General features: G+C 45.0%; 1 protein-coding gene across 4 annotated transcripts in view; it reads right to left on the bottom strand.

The window, feature by feature from the left end:
- CD177 (CD177 molecule) overlaps positions 1-20209 on the bottom strand; it is a 29325-nt gene extending 9116 nt beyond the window's left edge. For 3 of the 4 annotated variants that reach the window (XM_073226644.1, XM_073226647.1, XM_073226646.1), the window contains exons 1-3: positions 19984-20209; positions 17694-17817; positions 17499-17589 (exon numbers count right to left, since the gene is read on the bottom strand). The gene's annotated coding sequence lies outside the window, so the exon portion shown is untranslated. The remainder of the gene's footprint in view (positions 1-17498; positions 17590-17693; positions 17818-19983) is intronic. The other variant, XM_073226645.1, reaches the window with a different exon arrangement.
- Positions 20210-22078: the final 1869 nt, after the last annotated feature.

Raw genomic sequence — 22078 nt, 5'->3', positions numbered from 1 at the left:
CGGGGAGAACAGTAGTAAATAGTAATGAACAGGTATTGAAATGTGTTTTTTTGACAACTCCATACTATTTTTGTGTTTGCAAGTTTAAAATTTGCCACATAAAAACATGTTTCTCTTCTCCACTGTATCTATACTAACCAATGTGAATTTAGTGCGGTCAGTAACTATATATTGAATGAATGAATGAATGAATGAATGAATACTGAGGAAAAGATGGCCACAGAGCCCTCAGTAAGTCTGTACATTGTTGCTGTGTGAATGGCGCCCTCCAGAGGTCTGGGTGGCCTTGAGCTTGTCCCTGGTGGAAGAAGGGAAAGGATGGCAACATAGAACATAGGGTCCTAGGCAGTCAATGAAGCATCTTGTTTTAGTCAACAAATGTTCCCTGAAGCTGGACTTCACGCCAGGCACTGTCCTAGGTGGAAAGACACAGGAAGACCCTCAAGAATGAGGCCACTGCTTCTGTTGAGCTCACGGCATAGTGAGAGAGGCCGACACTAATCAAGTACATGAACACAAAAGATAGTGCTGGGTTCTGGGTGGAGAGTGAGAACCAGCTGATGGGACAGTGACTGAGCTAGGATCAGGGAGCACCACCCTGAGGTGACATCCGAACTGAGAGCAGAATGACAACGTAGAGCTTGCCCTGGAAAGGACTGTGGGAAGAGCATTCTAGGCAGAGGGAAGAGCAGGAACAGAGTCCCTGAGGTAAGATCAAGTCTGGCTTCTGTGAGGACTAGCGAGAAGGTAGGTAACTAGACTGTAGTGGAGAAGAGGAGAGTGAGTGATTGACGGTGAGGGTGGAAAGGCAGGCCGGGGCCCCGCAGTGTAAGGACCAAGTCAGGACATTAGGCAATTTTCCTGATGTTCTGGCGTATTTCTAGTGGCAAATGCAGACAGAGGCTGGGTGTGAGGCTGTTTAGCAAAAATTCCAACAGTCCTTGTTGTGTAAGACTGTTTCCTACCAGGCCGGATTCTGTGGCTCCCTGATTGCATAGCCCTGGGTCATTCACTTCCCTTCTGTGGACTTCTTCACCCTCTTCTGTAAAGCAGGCATGACGACTGTCTGCACCTTTTGGACTACGGTGATGATTATATGTATGTAACCTAAAGTAGGTTCTCAAACAAATGATATAAATGGGATATTATGAGCCCTCACTCTGTCCCAAGTCAAGACACTTAGTGTATTTCAACTCAATCATGACCACAACTACAGGGAGATCCTATTGCATCAATTGGCCAATTAGCCCAATTTTATAGGTAAAGAAACTGAGCCCCAGAGGAGTTAAATAACTTGCCCAAGGTCACACAAAGTGGCAGAGATAACTGCCCAACAAAGATTCATGCTGTCTTCAGGATGCAGTTATTACTAAGAGGAAACTGCCCAGCCACCCTTGCTCCAGGTGGACCATGTGACCACTTTCCACCAATGGAATGTGGGCGGATGGAACCTGTCCAGCCAAGCTCTGCACTTCCCAGCACCCCCTTGCCTCTAGGTAGACCATATGAAGAGTTCCCTCCAACCAGAAGTGGGTAGAAATGACAGGGTGGAGCAGGAGGATGAGGGACCCCCAGGCCAGGCAAGGACTTTGGCTCTACTCTGAGTTGGGGAGCCAGTGAAGGTGGAAAGAGAGAAAAGGGACATGAGTGACCTGTGTTTTGTCTGGATTCAAGTGGCTGCTAGGTTGACAGCAAGGATGTCTTATACTTCATTCCCTCTGTTTAAATACTTGGAATAGCTTTGAATTCTGTCTAGTGTATTTTCCACCCCTTAGAATCAGTGGGGGTTGGAGAATTGGAAGGTGGGCACTACTTTCTTCCACCCAACAGATTATAGTCAGAAAAAAACAATTATTCCGAGGCAGCCATTCTTCAAACAGAATCAAGTATTTATTGAGCACCCAGGTGTGCCAGGCAAAGGCTTGTTGGGCATTTCGCCTGAATTTAATTTTCATGGTCATATGCCAGTGATGCAGGTTATTTATGCCAAATGACCAAGACCATGACCCTTGGAATCCCTGCCACATACTAAATACCCTTTTGAGCACTCAGCTTTCCCATTGCAAGATGGGGATAAAAATTCCCATTTCCTAGGGTCATTGTCAGGGTCAAGTGAGGTAATGAAAGGAAAGCGTATTATGTGGTGTATTATGCACAGAGCAGGCCTTGCTTGATATAAGGGAAGTGGGTTTGATTTGAGGGCTGTTAGTATCAGCCACCAACTTCTCGAGCACGCTGCATGTATCACTGTGTGTGCGTTCTCTCATTCTCATTCGACTTCCTACTCATTTCCAGAGGACTTTGAATATTTACAGTACAGACCCATGTGGCATGATAAGGATGTACAGAGAGTATATGGGAACTCAGAAAAATGGCAACCAAACAAGGGTTGATCCAGACTGGAAACACCTGAGGTGGCTTTCTGGAGGCGGTGACATTGGAAATATTGTTGGCAGAATTACAGGGGAAAAACCTGGATGAGAGAGGATACTTGGTAGATTTAGAGGATAGAGAAGAATGGGTAGTGTGGAAACTCATAAGGAAAAAGGGAGTGCACATGATCCTTTATGTTCAACCCCACCCTTACCAGGAGAAACATACTACAACCACACTGAGAATGTTTCATCAATCAGCTTGGCAGAAATTGAAGTGTGCTAGCCCCTCATGTACTGAATCTACGGAGAAACAGTGGCTCTTCTGCACAGCAGGTTAACAGTACATATCGGTACAATCCCTGGGGAGGGTAATTTGGCAGTTTCCATCAAAATCAAAATTGTACTTACATTCTGATTAACCAGTCCACTTCTGGGAATTGAAAGCACATGAAATGACATCCGTGCAAGGCTAGTCACCTCAGAACTGTTGGTATGATCAAGCACTGAAATGTTTGTTAACAGGCAGCTGGTTAAATTAGCCACTGTCTATATCATGGACTCCTGTGTGGCTATTAAGGAATGAGAGATCTCTCTATCTTCAGATACAGAAATACTTCTAGGATATGCTATAAAGTGGGGAAACAAGAGGTGGGGCAGTGTATTGTATGCTATGTTTTTCATAAGTAAAGGGGAAAATGAGAAAATAATTCTTTAATGGCCAATAAGCATATGAAAAGATGATCAACATCACAAGTCATTAGGAAATTTTTATTAGTTTCCAAACCCAGTTCCAATGTTGATGGGGGTGTGTTCCCCAACACACACACCAGGCGATTCTCAGACACTAGTAGGATGTCCAAGAATCCAACTCAGTTTTCGACACATAAGACAAATGTTGCATGATTCCTGTTACATGAAGTACCTAAGGTAGCTAAATTCAAAGAGATGGAAAGTAGAAAGGTGGTTGCCAGGGGCTGGTGTGGGGTTACTGATTAAAGGGAACAGAGTTTTCAGATGAAAAAGTTTTGGAGCTGGACGGTGACAGGGGTTGCACAATGATGTGAGTGTACTTAATGCCACCAAACTAAAAAATGGCTAAGGTGCTAAATTTTATGTTATGTACGTTTTACGACAGTTTTTAAAATTCTTATTTGACTTGCATAAAGACTATAGAAAGCTTTGTAATTTGCTAATAGCAGAAATCACCACTGGGGGGCCAGGCAGATAGGAAACGGGATGAAACAGAGACTTTCATGCTTTCACAGATGTATCATTTTTGAGCTATGTAAGTGTAACATCTCTTCAAAAAATTAAGTTGAAAACAATAATGTAATAGAACTGAAGAATGGGGTTAGGAGGGCCAAATCATGCAGAGCCCTGTGTGCTTTGGATAGGGTCCAGTGGACTTGGGGAACTCTGGAAAGGTAACCAGATTGGAGAAGGACCTGAGAAAGATCATCTCAGCCAAAGGGAAAAGAAGGGACTGGAGGCTAGTGGGCACCGGTGGTGACAGGGTGGCCAGGGAAAGGCCATTGCCTAAATGCAAAGAATTGATGGTGGTCAAAACCTGGGTAGCAGTAAAAGAGATTTTAGAGTACAGGAGGGCCAGGAATGGATGCTGAGAACAAGAAAAGTGGGGTGACTGGGTGCACAGGGAGCCTTTCCCTAAGAGGGACAACCAGGGACAGGAGCTGAGTTGGGAGTAAATAATCCAACTCACTCCAGCTGGTAGAAACAGAAAAGGAATTTACTGAAGGACACTGTAGAGAGATCACAGAACTCCCAGGTAATCAGAGAAGCAGGCTCAAACGTCGTGTGGCCCAGGACAACTCCCAGATGATGGGCCAGGGACAGCCTGGGTCAAGCTCTTTTGACCACTGTTGGGCCCAGAAACTGCAACGCACACTGCACTGCTGAAGCTGGCCCTGGAGTCCAGAAGCTTCTGCACCACCACCACCACTCACCCACGCTCAGACCAACTAAGGTCGTGTGCCCTCTGCTTTGTGGTGCTGTTTGCTTACAAGCCTGTGTCTTGTGGGTGCCTCTGACTGGACAGGCCTGGGTCCCATGTCTATGTGATTTCTGCAAGGGATCCTGGGAGAAGTTTTCTGGCTTTTGCCTTGGAGAGGTAGAAAACTCCCCAGATACAGCAAAGGCATTAAAGACATGCTTGGCAGCCAGAACATGAACTGTGGCCACCACAAGATTTTCCAATGGACATCCCAGTGGAGATGTCCAACGGGGAGATGGATATCCAAGCCTGGATGGAGCTCAGGAGCCAGGTCCTGCTTAGAGTTAAGAGATTTGAGAGGCATGTGCTATGGAAGAGAAGTCATGAGAGGAGAGTGGAGGGCTTGTGAACATGGGGGTAAGGAGCCAGCACTGGGCCACAGCCACATTAAAAGGCTGGTGACGCAGCCTAAAACAGAAGAGCAGCTAGAAAAATGATGTCTTACAAATTCACCAGGTTGGGGGTGTCAGGAGAATGTAATTAAAAGGAAAGGCGCCTCTCGACCCCCAAATCCTCCACACAGGTAGAAGAGGGAATAAAACACAGTTTTATGACTGACTGAGCATTAAAGCCAGAATGGGATGAGCATCACAGGCAATCAACTAAGAACTGCAAAGACAGAAAGAAAGCTAACCCCTTATGTGGCCAGGCAGATATAAGCCATTATACAAATGTTACACAACAGCTAGTCAAATAAGAGGACTGGACGGCAACACTTGTCACACAGTTTATCCTAAATTCACCTGGTAATGGGGTGGCCAGCTGTGTCAGCTAATAGGCTTTCTCCAAAGGAAAAATGAACTTCTCATATTTTGATGGAGATAGTTTTGCAACTTAGAGGGAGGGGCCTCCCTGACTCAGGCTCCTGCCCACCCCCCACACCTGGGAGATGGGGGCGGGACCTTCCTTGCCATTACATTTCAAAGCTGGCAAGAGGCTATTTAAATTTTTTAGAAGATTTCCATACACCTCTCAGAGACAGAGAAAGAAGTTCAATGATACATTTTTCTATAGAAAATGCTCTGAAGTAAAGGGGGATCTCTTTCCCTTTTTGTACCAGGGAAGATGAAGTTTTCTTTCCTTTTTGATTTGCATCTACCCTTAGGGGGCTGATGCCAGGAAAGAAGTACGGTGTTCGGTCAAATGCCGCAACACCAGCTTGAGGAGCACCGGGCAAGTGTAGCAATGGAAGAGGATGTTGGCGACTTTGGTAAGAGGGATGTTCAAGAAGGGGGACGATGGAAAGCGGGTAAGGAAGGGTGAGTGAAAGGTGAAAAAATAGAAGCAAAGAAATGTATCCAGGCAGCTGAAGATATGTGACTGAGAAGGGAGGAGGCAGTGGGAGGAAGAATATGCCAGTAAGTGAGTTTTTTTTTTTTTCCTTTCAGAAAGCTGCTTGGTAGGACTTGCAGGAAGGGTGACAGAGTCATGCAGAGGAAGTGTAACCTAATAGGGGTCCACTGCCAAACTTGCACAACTACCCAACATGGGGCATTGGCTTTTGCAAAAGGAAAAACCTTTTTTGCAAGGTGGTGGAATAAGGAGACAGGAGACAAAGTCCAAATTCATCTCCCCACTCATTAGCAAGAGAGGCCTTTTTAAGGGGCATGGTAAAGTGGGATTGGTTGAGGGTCCTACTCAGGTTTCCCCATCCCAGTGATTTATCCTCTGATCCCTGTGCTGGCCGTTTTTTATGTATTAGGTAATTACTGGAATTAGTTGCATGCTGATTTGGGACACAGTTCCTCATAAAAAAGGCCAATGACTGGGCAAATGGGTTTATCCTGGGCATGTTCTAGTTGGCTGCACCTGGATCTAGCAGGTGTCTGGGGAGAGCCTGATGGCTTGGAGGCTTCCAGTTGTTCTCTGGAAAATAAGGGTTGTCCATAACTGTTACTACCCTGCAAGGCATAGTTTCAGGGGAAGCGGAAGGCTGGCAGGGCACAGGCTGCCTCACACACTGTTACTCCAAGCAGCACTACCTCTGGGGGTGAATGGATGCTTGCAGAATGACTAAATTAGTTTCTTTAGAGTTCAAGTCTGCAGTGCAAATAACAGTCAAGGCTTTAGGGTCAGGGCTCAGGGCTCAGCTGGTCAGGGTAAGGAACTGGTTATGAGAAGATCTTTATGGTCAGAATGTGGGCTTCATGTAGGTTCAGAGTTAAGGATCGCCTGATTCTAGGATCAGATCAGAGGTCAACATCCAGCGGGGAGAAGCTGATTTTCAGCTGCCCTAAACCTAGACTTCATCCTGTCTCTTTCTACTTAGTTTTTCTTCTTTATTTTCTAGCCAATCTGCTTTTGCTACTGTATTTCACTCCTCTCTCTCTCTTTCTGTCTCTCCTCCTCTCTTTTTACTTCCCCTACTCTTACCTTTGTAACTCATTCTGGCGGAATTTAAACACCTTTTTAAAAAGTTATTATTAAAAATGTCATTAATAAACAATCTTATGTTGGTTTCAAATGTACATCACAGGGGTTCATCAGCCCCTGAGATAAATTTATATTGTGATTGCAAATTATTATGCATCTTTATTCCTCCCTCTCCTACTTGATAACCACTAGTTACTTCTCAGTGTCTATGAGTCAAATGCTGGTTTGCTCCTTCTGTTTTGCTTTGTTTTTATATTCCACAAAGAAGTGAAAGCACATGGTTTTTGGTTTCTCCACCTGGCTTTTTTAACTGAACATAATACCCTCTAGATCCATCCATGTTGTTGAAAATGGCAGGATTTCTTTTTTATGGCTGAATAACATTCCATTGTGTATATGTACCACCTCTTCTTTATCCATTTATCTATTGATGGACACTTAGGTTGCTTTCATACCTTGGCTATTGCAGATAGCATGGTGATAAACCTAGGGGTGCATATATCTTTTTGAGTCAGTCTTTGGGTAAATTCCTAGGAGTACTAACAATCAGCCTTTGCAAACCACGGCAAAGCAGCTCTAGCTCACTGGGTAGGGGAGAGACAGGGCAGGATCCGGAGCACTTGTCAGTGACGGCAAAGGCTGGAGATGGGGGTCGAAGGAAGATGGGGAGAGGAAAGGGAGAAGAGCGAGGGGGGAGAACAGTAGTAGAGTAAATAGTAATGAACAGGTATTGAAATCATGTGTTTTTTTGACAACTACATGCTTTCTATTTTTATTTGTGTTTGCAAGTTAAAAATCTGCCACATAAAAACATGTTTCTCTTCTCCACTGTATCTATACTACTAACCCATGTGAATTTAGTGCAGTCAGTAACTATATACTGAATGAATGAATGAATGCGGAGAAAAAGATGACCATAGAGCCCTCAGTAAGTCTGTACACTGTTGCTGTGTGAATGGCGCCCTCCAGAGGTCTGGGTGGCCTTGAGCTTGTCCCTGGTGGAGGAAGGGAAAGGATGGCAACATAGGCACATAGGGTCCTAGGCAGTCAATGAAGCATCTTGTTTCAGTCAACAAATGTTCCCTGAAGCTGGACTTCACGCCAGGCACTGTCCTAGGTGGAAAGATACAGGAAGACCCTCAAGAATGAGGCCACTGCTTCTGTTGAGCTCACGGCGTAGTGAGAGAGACCGACACTAATCAAATACATGAACAGAAAATACAGTGCTGGGCTCTGGGTGGAGAGTGAGAACCAGCTGATGGGAGAGTAAGTGACTGAGCTGTGATCATGGAGGGCCTCCCTTAGGAAGTGACATTTGAGCTGAGAGCAGAATGAAGACTTGCCCTGGAAAGATATGTGGAAAGAGCATTCTAGGTAGAAGGAAGAGAAGGTACAGAGACCATGTAGTAAGACCAACTTTGGCTTCTGTGAGGATTAGAAAGAAAGCAGTTAGCTAGACTGTAATGGAGAAGAGGAGAGTGATAGATGATGAGAGTGGAAAGGCAGGCCGGGGCCCAGCAGTGTAGGACAAAGTCAGGACATTAACTTCCCCTCCTTGAACTCCATCATTGTCTTCTGTAAAGTAGGTGTGATGATTATCCACAACTCATCAGCTGTGAGGAGGATTAAGATCTGTAACGCAAAGTGTGTTCTCATTGAATGAGAAAAACAGTGAATATTCTCAGCCCTTAAAATGTTCTGACCCTAACAGGAGCCTCACTGCTGGATGGAAGCGTCCCAGTGCAATCAGCCCAGCAGCTGGGAATTCCGGGGAACTCCGGGTGCCCTAACCCCCTGGGTGCCACACAGCTCTGAGGCACCTCAGGGCGATAAACAGCCTCCTGCCTGCTCCCTGCTGGCACAGCACGGCTCAGCCATAGCGGAGCAGCAGCCTGAGAGCGGCCACACCCACAGCAGCAGGCTTCGTCTCTGTGCAGCTGCCCAGCACAAGCCACTAGGCGGTGCCATTCTCCCAGGAGAGGAAGGCCACAAACCAGCAAGAAGGGACATTCTCCCGGCTGACACACGCACCAGCTCCCCACAACTACCTCCCCCTCTATCGCCATGAAAAGGCAGAAGAATTTGATCCAGAACAGACTAACAGAGACAACCCCTGAGAAGGAGCTTGGGGAGATAGACCTAACCAATCTTCCTGAAAAAGAATTCAAAATAAAGGTCATAACCATGCTGATGGAGCTGCAGAGAAAAATGCAAGAGCTAACGGACAAAGTAGGGAAGCAGATTACAGAAATAAAAATCTCTGGAAGGACTTAAAAGCAGAATGGACGAGATGCAAGAGGCTGTTAATGGAATAGAAACCAAAGAACAGGAATGCAGAGAGAAGCTGACACAGAGAGAGATAAAAGGATCTCCAGAAATGAAACAATTTTAAGAGAACTGTGTAACCGAACGAAATGGAATAATATGCGCATTATAGGGGTACCAGAAGAAGAAAGAGGAAAAGGGGTAGAAAGTGTATTTGAAGAAATAATTGCTGAAAACTTGCCCAAACTGGGGGAGGAAATAGTTGCTCAGACCATGGAATTACACAGAACCCCCAACAAAAGGGACCCAAGGAGGACAACACCAAGACACATAATAATTAAAATGGCAAAGATCAAGGACAAGGACAGAGTTTTAAAGGCAGCTACAGAGAGGAAAAAGGTCACCTACAAAGGAAAACCCATCAGGCTATCATCAGACTTCTCAACAGAAACCCTACAGGCCAGAAGAGAATGGCATGATATTTTTAATGCAATGAAACAGAAGGGCCTTGAACCAAGAATACTGTATCTAGCACAATTATTTAAATATGAAGGAGGGATTAAACAATTCCCAGACAAGCAGAAGTTGAGGGAATTTGCCTCCCACAAACCACCTCTACAGGGTATTTTAGAGGGACTGCTCTAGATGGGAGCATTCATACATAGATGTCACCAGAGAAAGTAAAATCACAGCAAAGAAAGCAGACCAAATACTAACTAAAGGCAAAAAATAAAATCAACAACCCACAAAAGCAGTCAAAGGAAACACAAAAGAGTACAGAATAAAACACCCAATATATAAAGAATGGAGGAGGAGGAATAACAAGGGAGAGAAATTAAGAATCATCAGGCAGTGTTTATAATAGCTCAATAAGCGAGTTAAGTTAGACAGTAAGATAGTACAGAAGCTAACCTTGAACCTTTGGTAACCAGAAATGTATAGCCTGCAATGGCAATAAGTACATATCTTTCAATAATCACCCTAAATGTAAATGGACTGAATACACCAATCAAGACACAGAGTAATAGAATGGTTAAAAAAGCAAGACCCATCTATATGCTGCTTACAAGAGATTCACCTCAAATCCAAAGACATGCACAGACTAAAAGTCAAGGGATGGAAAAAGACATTTCATGCAAACAACAGGGAGAAAAAAGCAGGTGTTGCAGTACTAGTATCAGACAAAATAGACTTCAAAACAAAGAAAGTAACAAGAGATAAAGAAGGACATTACACAATGATAAATGGGTCAGTCCAACAAGAGGATATAACCATTACAAACATATATGCACCCAACACAGGAGCACCAGCATATGTGAAACAAATACTAAGAGAATTAAAGGAGGAAATAGAATGCAATGCATTCATTTTAGGAGACTTCAACACACCACTCACTCCAAAGGATAGATCCACCAGACAGAAAATAAGGACACAGAGGCACTGAACAACACACTACAACAGATGGACCTAATAGACATTTATAGAACTCTACACCCAAAAGCAATAGGATACACATTCTTCTCAAGTGCACATGGAACATTCTCCAGAATAGACCACATACTAGGCCACAAAAAGAGCCTCAGTAAATTCAAAAAGATTGAAATTCTACCAACCAACTTTTCAGACCACAAAGGTACAAAACTAGAAATAAATTGTACAAAGAAAGCAAAAAGGCTCACAAACACATCGAGGCTTAACAACATGCTCCTAAATAATCAATGGATCAATGACCAAATAAAAATGGAGATCCAGCAATATATGGAAATAAATAACAACAAAAACACAAAGCCCCAACTTCTGTGGGATGCAGCGAAAGCAGTCTTAAGAGGAAAGTATACGGCAATCCAGGCATATTTAAAGAAGGAAGAACAATCCCAAATCAGTAGCCTAACATCACAATTATTGAAATTGGAAAAAGAAGAACAAATGAGGCCTAAAGTCAGCAGAAGGAGGGACATAATAAAGATCAGAGAATAAATAAATAAAATTGAGAAGAATAAGACAATAGAAAAAAAATCAATGAAACCAAGAGCTGGTTCTTTGAGAAAATAAACAAAATAGAAAAGCCTCTAGCCAGAATTATTAAGAGAAAAAGAGAATCAACACACACAACAGAATCAGAAATGAGAAAGGAAAAATCGCAATGGACCCCACAGAAATACAAAGAATTATTAGAGAATACTATGAAAACCTATATGCTAACAAGATGGAAAACCTAGAAGAAATGGACAACTTCCTAGAAAAATACAACCTTCCAAGACTGACCAAGGAAGAAACAGAAAATCTAAACAGACCAATTACCAGCAACGAAATTCAATCAGTCAAAAAACTACCCAAGAACAAAACCCCCAGGCCATATGGATTTACCTCGGAATTTTATCAGACATACAGAGAAGACATAATACCCATCTTCTTAAAGTTTTCCAAAAAATACAGGAGGAGGGAATACTCCCAAACTCATTCTATGAAGTCAACATCACCCTAATACCAAAAACAGGCAAAGGCCCCCACCAAAAAAGAAAATTACAGACCAATATCCCTGATGAACGTAGATGCAAACCGAATTCAAAAATACATCAAAAGGATCACACACCATGACCAAGTGGGATTCATCCCAGGGATGCAAGGATGGTACAACATTTGAAAATCCATCAACATCATCCACCACATAAACAAAAAGGACAAAAACCACATGATCATCTTCATAGATGCTGAAAAAGCATTCGACAAAATTCAACATCCACTCATGATAAAAATTCTCAACAAAATGGGCATAGAGGGGAAGTACCTCAACATAATAAAGGCCATATATGACAGACCCACAGCCAACATCATACTAAACAGCAAGAAGCTGAAAGCCTTTCCTCTGAGATTGGGAACAAGACAGGGAAGCCTACTCTCCCCACTGTTATTCAACATAGTACTGGAGGTCCTAGCAAGGGCAATTAGACAACACAAAGAAATACAAGGAATCCAGATCGGTAAAGAAGTTAAACTGTCACTATTTGCAGATGACATGATATTGTACATAAAAAAACCCTAAAGACTCCACTCCAAAACTACTAGAATATCAGAATTCAGCAGTTGCAGGATACAAAATTAACACACAGAAATCTGTGGTTTTCCTATACACTAACAATGAACTAATAGAAAGAGAAATTAGGAAAACAATTCCATTCACAACTGCATCAAAAAGAATAAAATATCTAGGAATAAACCTAACTAAGGAAGTGAAGACCTATACCCTAAAAACTATAAAACACTCAAGAGAAATTAAAGAGGACACTAACAAATGGAAACTCATCCCATGCTCTTGGCTAGGAAGAATTAATATCATCAAAATGGCCATCTTGCCCAAAGCAATATACCGATTTGATGCAATCCCTATCAAATTACCAACAGCATTCTTCAATGAACTGGAACAAATAGTTGAAAAATTCATAAGGAAACACCAAAGACCCCAAATAGCCAAAGCAATCCTGAGAAGGAAGAATAAAGTAGGGGGTAGCTTGCTCTCCAACCTCAAGTTCTACTACAAAGCCACAGTAATCAAGACAATTTGGTACTGACACAAGAACAGAGCCACAGACCAGTGGAACAGAATAGAGACTCCAAACATTAACCCAAACATATATGGTCAATTAATAACGATAAAGGAGCCATGGACATACAAAGGGGAAATGACAGCCTCTTCAACAGATGATGCTGGCAAAACTGGACAGCTACTGTAAGAGAATGAAACTGGATCACTGTCTAACCCCATACACAAAAGTAAATTCGAAATGGATCAAAGGCCTGAATGTAAGTCATAAAACCATAAAACTCTTAGAAGACAACATAGGCAAAAATCTCTTGGACATAAACATGAGTGACTTCTGCTTGAACATACTTCCCAGGCAAGGGAAACAAAAGCAAAAATGAACAAGTGGAACTATATCAAGCCGAAAAGCTTCAGTATAACGAAGGACACCATCAATAGAACAAAAAGGCATCCTACAGTATGGAAGAATATATTCATAAATGACAGATCTGATAAAGGGTTGACATCCAAAATATATAAAGAGCTCATGCACCTCAACAAACAAAAAGCAAATAATCCAATTAAAAAATGGGCAGAGGAGCTGAACAGACAGTTCTCCAAAGAAATTTAGATGGCCAACAGACACATGAAAAGATGCTCCACATCGCTAGTTATCAGAGAAATGCAAATTAAAACCACAATGAGATATCACCTCATACCAGTAAGGATCGCCACCATTCAAAAGACAAACAAATGTTGGCCAGGTTGTGGAGAAAGGGGAACCCTCCTACACTGCTGGTGGGAATGTAAATTAGTTCAACCAGTATAGAAAGCAGTATGGAGGTTCCTCAAAAAACTCAAAATAGAAATACCATTTGACCCAGGAATCCCACTTCTAGGAATCTACCCTAAGAATGCAGCAGCCCAGTTTGAAAAAGACAGATGCACCCCTATGTTTATGGCAGAACTATTTACAATAGCCAAGAAATGGAGGCAACCTAGGTGTCCATCAGTAGATGAATGGATAAAGAAGATGTGGTACATATGCACAATGGAATATTACTCAACCATAAAAAGAAAACAAATCCTACCATTTGCAACAACATGGATGGAGCTAGAGGGTATTATGCTCAGTGAAATAAGCCAGGCGGAGAAAGACAAGTACCAAATGATTTCACTCATATGTGGAATATAAGAACAAAGGAAAAACTGAAGGAACAAAACAGCAGCAGAAACAGAGAACCCAAGAAAGGTCTAACAGTTACCAAAGGGAAAGGGACTGGGGAGGATAGGTGGGGAGGGAGGGAGAGGTGGGGGGAAGAACAAAGAGTGCATTACAATTAGCATGTATAATGTGGGGGGCGGGGAAGGGGAGGGCTGTGCAACACAGAGAAGACAAGTAGTGAACCTACAGCATCTTACCATGCTGATGGACAGTGACTAATGGGGTATGTGGGGGGGACTTGGTGAAGAGGGGAGTCTAGTAAATACAATGTTCTTCATGTAATTGTAGATTAATGATGCCAATAAAAAGAAAAGTAGGAACCTAAACATTGTGATGACAGCAAGAGCAGAGGCTTAAAGGCTTTAATGCTTCTATCATGCTGGGTGTTACTCAATGCTTTACATGTACTAACATGTTATCAGCATTAATAGTTCATCTGAGGAAGTTCTGTGCCCATCTTATGTTACAGAAGTAAAACAGTGTCACAGACACTGTAAGAAACTGGCCTCTGGTCCAACAGCTAAGAAACAACACAGCAAGCACCTGAACTCAGGTGGTCGACCTTTACAATTAAAGAATCCAACAGCTAAGTAACAGAGCACGAAAGTACACGGACAGAGGGTCCTCTACAAGGAAACTGGAAATAACTTCAAGGTTAACTACTTGGGACTGCATAAAAGGATATTATACATGCACACATACGCATTCAAAAAGTACATTTAAATAATTAACAGGACAGTGGAAGAAATAGGTAGAAGGCCAAGGAACATACTGAAGATATAATTTCCATTGCTAAAAATATGAACTTGTTTACCATAAGATGTCTTTTAAAACAACAATGGTCTTACACATCTATGTTCTTGTACATGTCCCTACAAATACACCAATTACCTGCCATGGGAAAAGATGTCTCTCGACTAATTTTTGAATTATTTTTTTTTTCATCATCATTTTTGTGTATGTATTTCACCATCTTTGGGACAATGAAAATAAACCATTGGTACTTATTTCAGTTTGTCAGCATTATTCAATAGGAGGACAAGGGTAAAGTACAAGGAAAAAAACCGACAATACTTCATTCCCTATAAAATACTCATATACAAAAATATAATTTTATCCACTCAAATTTAAATATGTAGCCATTAAACAAAGCCAAATAGACTGTTTACTGCACTAATAATGACTTGAGCTTTGGAGGTTATCAGCTTTACACATTACATTACAGCTCGTTAAGAAAAAAAAAAGACCACAAAAATGAACACTTAGAAACAACTATTAGATAATTGAAAAATCATGAAGAAAGGATATTTGTGAAAAAAACTGTTATTACACTAGAAATTTCAACAAACGCCGTGATCATTACAACACTGGATGCATTTGTTCTGAAATTATGGTGGAAAAAAGGGCACTGCCTAGGGTTCCTGCCATTCACTGCTGTCCAGGCAAACTACAGACGCACGAATCTCAGGACAGGAAGAGGCTCAAAAGGAAAGAGGGAAAGATCCTCGATGCCACCGGGACGCTCCAGACAGCAGCAGTAGCTATATCAGAGAACAGGAAAGAGGCCAGACAGGAAATGTCACGAGACAGAGGACAGTAGAATGGCAAGAGGGACAATTCGTAGGAAGATGCAGCCACTATAAACGTGCCCACACTCTCACACCGATGAGGCAAACACTGAAGGAAGGGACAGAGAAACAGACAGCATCACAGAAATAGTATGAGAGCCAACACCCCAGTGTTAATATGGACAGAACAACCAGCCAGACGGGCAAGGAGGAGCCCGAGGACTCACACAGCTCCACAGCCCCACGGGCCCGACAGCCGGGAAGGACAACCCCCCGCAGCTGCAGGGCACCTTCTATGCAAGCACACGTGGGACATTCTGCAGGACAGGCCACATGTTATGACACAAAACAAACCAGAAATGTCCAAAGATTGAAATAATAGTATGTATCTTCTCTATCCACAGTGAAGCTAGAAACAGATAGCAGAGGGAAAACAGACAACTCAACAACATGTGGAAATAATACACCTCATGTTTAGACAATAAATGGGTCAAAGAAGAAATCACATGGATTTTTAAAACTATCACGATAAAAATGGAAATACAACACAGCAAACTTGGGGGACGTAGTGACGGTGGCACTGAGGATGCCTGCAGTGGTAAATCTTACATTACAGAAAAGGAGTGGTCTCCAATCAGAAATAGGATTTATACCTCAAGAAATCAGAAAAATTACAAACTGCACCAAAATTTGGCAGAAGGAATAAGATCAGAGCAGGGAGAAATGAAACAGAATAGGAAAACTACCTAAAAATCAAGAGACCAAGAACAGGTTTTCTGAAAGATTTAGAAATTGACAAACATTTAGCTAGACTGAGAGAGAGAGAGAGAGAAAACGAACCCTCAAGTAAATAAGAAATGAAAGGGGGACACTACAACAGGTGTCACAGAAATGTTGCAAATGGTCTATAAGAAAGTACTATGAACAATTATATGCCAAGAAATTACATATCCTAGAAAATACGGGTACATTCAGAGAAACATACAACCTTGCAGACCGCATCACCAAGTAATAAAGAAAATGTGAACAGTCACAACGAGAGAGAGTCAAGCAGTCATCAGAAACCTCCAACACACACCCAGGACCAGAAGGCTTCCCCAGGAGCCTATCAAATACTTACAGAAGAATAAACATGAATCCTGCTATAAATCTTCAGAAACACTTGTCTGGAATCACATGATTCTGACAGCAAACCCAGAAAAAAACACAGGCAGAAAAGTAGAGACCGATATTCCTGAAGAACATTGATGCAGAAATCCTTAACATACGAGCAAATGAAACTCAACAGCACATTAAAACCAGTACAGACCACAAGTGGAATTATTCCTGTACAGCTAGGAATATTCAACAGACAAAAACCACTCAATGTTAATGCGCTCGATTAATAGGAAGGAAGGGAAAAGAAACACACAATCATCTCAGTTAATGGAAAAAAAGTTGTTGACATTTGACAAACTCTGAAGATAAATAAACACTGAAGGAACCAGGAATAGTAAACACGAGGCCCCTATATGAAAGGCACACACAGAATGGCACACACAACAGTGAGACCGGAAGCTTTCCTTCAGGCTCGGGGAGCGGCCCAGGATGCACCCAGCCTGGAGTACCGGACAAAGTGCCAAACTACCCGAAGTCTCAGCCAGGTCATTACCACGCACACGACCAGGAGCCATCTGTGCTGGAAGGGTGGACACCATAGTTTAAAATGCATGATAGAATCCCACAACCTATCTCTGATGGTGTTTCCCAATCATTAAGATTTTGAGCCATTGACTCATGTGTCCAGCTTCAAATATATTAAAAATCAGGCAGAAAAGATCGCCCCTCTTTGGTCTCCTTTCCCACAACTTGCCACATATTTATGAACATTAGTACGTGGCTTCCCCCTGCAGCCTCTTTCATCCGGGCTACAGAGAGCTGACGGTGCATCCAGGTGCAGCCCCGGACGTGTCCCTGCTGCCCACCCACCCTGCTGCCCCGTCCCCCGCACAAGCCCCATGTCACTGGGTCAGCTGACATGGAACCGAAGTGGGGATGAGAGGTGCTGAGGGGCGAGTGGAGTGACCAGGGGTCACGCAGTCAGGGTCAGAGCTCAGGGAGACCCAGGAAGGGCCCTGCAGGAAGGACAGACAGAAGGTCACCCAAAGGGTAGGGACTTTACCAGAGGAACAGCCATTCCCGGCTCCTTTTCTGCCGTCCTCTTTTTCCGGACTTTGGACTCAGGGAACATGAGTCTTTCTTAGAAGCCAATCCTGAATGAGGAAAACATGCCATTTAATGCTTAGAGTCATCATCGCATTCCCTTCCTTTGCCACAATCACATGGGGGGACCTCCCGGTGTGGAAAGGACAGTTACCTGCTGCCCACTGCTCAGGAGGTACTTGCAGACAGAAGCTTCCTTAGGCCACCCAGTGAGTTCCTCCACCATCTCTTCAGATCCCGCCTTCCTGGGAAGCCCTCGCACACTCTGCACCAAAAACCTATGCATCAGTAAAGGTGAAATTAAAAAGAAATCTGCTCAGAGATTACAACTGACTCTCTTTCAATATTTTGCACACATATAGCTATGTTTTTGCAATTCTGTATTTTTAAAATATTTTACAATTATTTCCTGGAAACAGAGTTACATGTTACTATCGGTGTGAAAACCTTTATATAGTGTCACCTGACCAGAGGTTCTCCTTCTTCTCCTTCCAGGAGGTGAGACGGGACCAACCTTAATGTACATCATCTGTGTGCAGCAGTGAGCACCAGGGCGCTGAGCCTCCTCTCCTGAGGCTGGGGGTGGCTGCAGGGAGGGCTGTCAGGCCTCGATGGGGTGTGATCAAGACGGGGCCTGTGACCTGAAGAGGGCTGTGGGGACAGCTAGGGTCCCCACTGTGCAGTGTGTGCAATAATGTTTGCTTTTAAAGATGGGAGAATACAGGGCATAAAAGACCTGTGTTTGTTTCGGATGCACATACCACCATTTGTGGCTGCTGACTGAAGTAACTTATCCATGAGTCAGGATTACACATCCAGGTTCTCACCCTGATAGTAACATTTAATTCCTTTCCAGAAAGTCATTGTGAAATGTTTTTAAAATGAAGAATTGTGAAAAAGCGACTATAGGTGTGCACAACACTGAACGAGTAAGTTGTAGAAGTTCTGAGCATACTTCCTTTTCATTTCAGCTTTACACATGGGTGAGGTTTTGTTTTGTTTTTGGTTTTGTTTTGAGAATATTGCTGCACCAGACATAGTTGGGCTCTGTTGCACAGAGCTTCCAAGTCAATCCGGCACATCTTCAACACTGCAGAAAAAAGACGAGAGACCAGAGGGGAACAACTACTCTGAGGTCACAGCTCACTATGCTAAGAAATCACATAAAAGGGAAGAAAACTGAGTACTACAAAACTGGTTAAATTAGTCTTTGACTCTTAAAACATTACTGACATCCCTACCAACTACATCAAACAGTCTTAAAATTATATAACCAAAGAACACGTCCAAGACAGAAGATACAGGGGACAGAGACTGCAGGCCTGACTTAAACCACAAACAAGTTTAAAAAGGAAATGATGTCTAAGTTTTTCAGGTCTAAGTCATTTTGATGTCAAAAGTAAATGTTAGAATGTATAATCCTGATAAAAGAATGACATGAGTTCATTAATTAAAGGCCACCAAAACTTAATTTGAGAATCATAAGGAAGTAGAAAATGAAAGAACTAACATTTATCTCAAACTACCAAATTATGAATTACATGTTAGGTGTCTATATATAGATGTACATATATAAAATTCCACTATAGAGAAACTAAAAAACAAAGCAGTCATTTTACTGTACCCTTAAAAAGAGCACCGTACAGTGACAGTCGTTTCGACCACACTTGTCTTGCCCAACCTCTAACCCACACCGGGAAAACGGAAGAGGGTGACCCACCACTGACCACGTCACTGCCCCCAGGCTGAAAGAAGTTGCAAATTTAAGCTATTTTTTGACATACAATATAAATTGCCCAAGCCTATTAGAAGTTTTGCAATTCTCAGTGTTATCTCTACCACTGAAACGAATTTAGGTGTATTTTTAAAGCCACCAATGTATCACAACTTAATCACTGAGCAATCATCAGGATCCAGAGCCTCAACACCACGGCCCCGTCAGCCTCCACCCCCTGCCTCTCTAATGCTGTGTTGCCATCTTTTACTTTGTATATCCACCTCCCTATTTCTTTTTCTCTTTGATTTTGTGTTTTTCCGCTGGGTTGCTGCTCACTCAGGTGCCCTCCCCTCTCCGGCCGTCTCTCCCTTCGGTGCCTCCTCTCCTCCCTGCTCCGCCCACTGCAACTGGTCCCCCTCTCGCTGCCCCTTCTCCCCGGCCTTCCTCACGGTCCCCGCTCTCCCCGCATTCCTGCCCTCCGCCCGCCCTCTTACACTCTCCTGCGCAGTCACTCCCCAGCCCTCCCGCCCGGTCACGCGCCCCCCCGTCCCCTCTCCGGCACCCCCGGCGGCTCTGCTTCCCTCCTCCACCCTCCGGGCCGCCCCGGTCCTCTCGGGCCCTGCACCACGCCGCCCTGCGGCCATGACTCCCAGCCCGCACCCTCCCCGGACTCCCTCTCGAGCGCCTCCCCGCCGCCTCCCAAGGGCCTCCCTCCCCGGGGGCTCACCTCCACCCGGAGACAACGCTGGCCTCTAAGCCTCCCCGGCTCCGCCGCCTGCTCCTTCCCGGGCTCGCCCGTCCTCTCCGTGTGCCTGCTCTCCCGCAGCCTCCCGGCCTCCGCACTCGTCCCGCTTCTGTCCCCCGCGCTCCGGCCCGGCCTCTCCCGAGCGCCGTCGCCCGCGAGCCCAGGGGCGCGGAAGCACCGGGCGCCGGCCTCCCGGGAGAGCACGTTCACCGTCGGCGGAATCAGGGCTCGAGCCCGGGCGTGCCAGGCGTCCCGGCTCGCCTCCCGCACCGCGCTCTGAGGAAGAGGCGCCTCGCAGAGGTGGCCTGGGGGGCAGAGGGCCCGGCCCGAGGCCGCGGGGAGGCGGTTGGGGGCGGCGGTCGGCCGGAGGGGCCAGCAGGAGACCGGCGGGCGCGGTGAGCCTCCTCCTGGAGCTGGGCGGCCGGCGCTGCGCTTCGGGAGCCGCACAGCCCCTGGTGGAGGGTCACTAGGCGCGGGAGGCCCGAGACGCCAGGGAAGGGTTTGAGGCAGGAAAACGACGGGAAAGGGGCGTGGAAGAGGCCAGGGGCGGGGCCCAGCCTCACGGGGACTGTGAACCGGGAGGGGTGCGCGTGGGCGGCCGCAGCGACGTCGGAGGTAGCACGGTAGTGGGCGGGGAACAGACCGGAGGGACCCCGGACCGCGTGCGGCGGACGGAGGGCGGAGGGACTCACGCTCTTCCGGGCCTCCGCCGCCTCGCGCTGGGAGCTTGCAAGTCTGCGGGGACCTGCGCGCGGCAGGAAGAGGCGGGAGACTGGGGGCGGGGCGTGCGCGGGGACGGACTGCGCATGACGGAGGGCGGGTGAGGCCGAACCCTGAGCTGGGCTGGGTTAGCCCCGCCCCCTGCTGGCAGGTTCCTTGTTCACTAACTTTTTCTCCTTTTTCCGTGAAGGTCTGCATCCTACCTATCTGGATGTTTCAGACTGTTCAAGATACAATGTTGCAGAGTTGCGAGGACCATTGTCGCTGGGAAAGATGTTTTCTTCCTCACAGTGAAAACAGTTCAAGTGAAAAGCTTTTTCCAGCCGGGTGGACGCAAGTTCTGCCAGTGAAGCTGAAGCAACTAACAGTCCGGGAACCAGGACCTTGGTGTGTGGGGGGGAAGGACCGTGGGGCCATGGTTGGATCCAGGAACCTCCCTGCAATTAAAATCAATTTAAGCAATACAATTAAACCCTGGAATTGTGTGTGAGGGACATGCAAACTAGAAAGTGAAACGAAAAGTCTACCTGGGGGGAATGGGGTTCTTCACACTGACACCCCAGTAACCACATTTGCACTTCTCCACTCGTCCTGGAGTCAGAGCTCAACCCTTCGCTGAGTTCAAAGACTTTCCCAGAGAGGAGACCTGGCAAGGAGGGCGGAAGCATGTGCTGATGCAGATCGCCAGTCCTTGTGAGACCGGGAGCGTGCGTGTAGTCAGAGTAGGGGGAGGGCCTCCGGAAAAAGCAAGGCAGGATGTTTGCAGTCAGAGCAGTGTAACTGACAGGGAACGCCTTGCAAGGACAGCAGTCTGGCCCAGGTGGCTCCCTTCTGCTGCTCTTCGCAAAGACAACAGAAACTCCCTTAACTTCCCCCGGGCTTCACTCCCGGCTCTGCCAGGCACTTACTCCCCCTTGCTTGCTCGTTTGCTGTGCAAGTAGAAATGTTGCAGCTAGGAAAGCAGAAAGATATGTATTGCTCCCCTTGCCTTTGTTCAGGGCTCAGACCTTGGGAGATTACTCCCCTCTGAGCCCGCAGGTGTAAAATAAACCCTCAACACTCCAAGACTTCCCAGGGCCGCTTGGGTCTTCCGTTGGTGATCCAGTCCAGGTTTCTCCAGGCCCAGCTTAATTCATCTTTACTTTACCTATATGCTGTTTTTTTCTCCTTCCGAATTAAGTAGTTCTGTAACCTAGGCAACTAATTTAGCATGCAGGCCCAGCCTTAAACAACATAGTAAAAGGCAGGAAAGATTCCATCTTAAAGATTGTATTTTAATACCCAGTAAGTTAAAAATGTAGGATTCTTAACTTACTTTGTAGCAAACAGAGAACACCTCATCCCACCTTGGGGGCTG

Source organism: Manis javanica, chromosome 17 (genome assembly GCF_040802235.1).
Source record: "Manis javanica isolate MJ-LG chromosome 17, MJ_LKY, whole genome shotgun sequence".
Lineage (NCBI taxonomy): Eukaryota > Metazoa > Chordata > Mammalia > Pholidota > Manidae > Manis > Manis javanica.
Note: the sequence above shows the minus strand (reverse complement) of the source record. Positions and strands in the feature narration are given on the sequence as shown.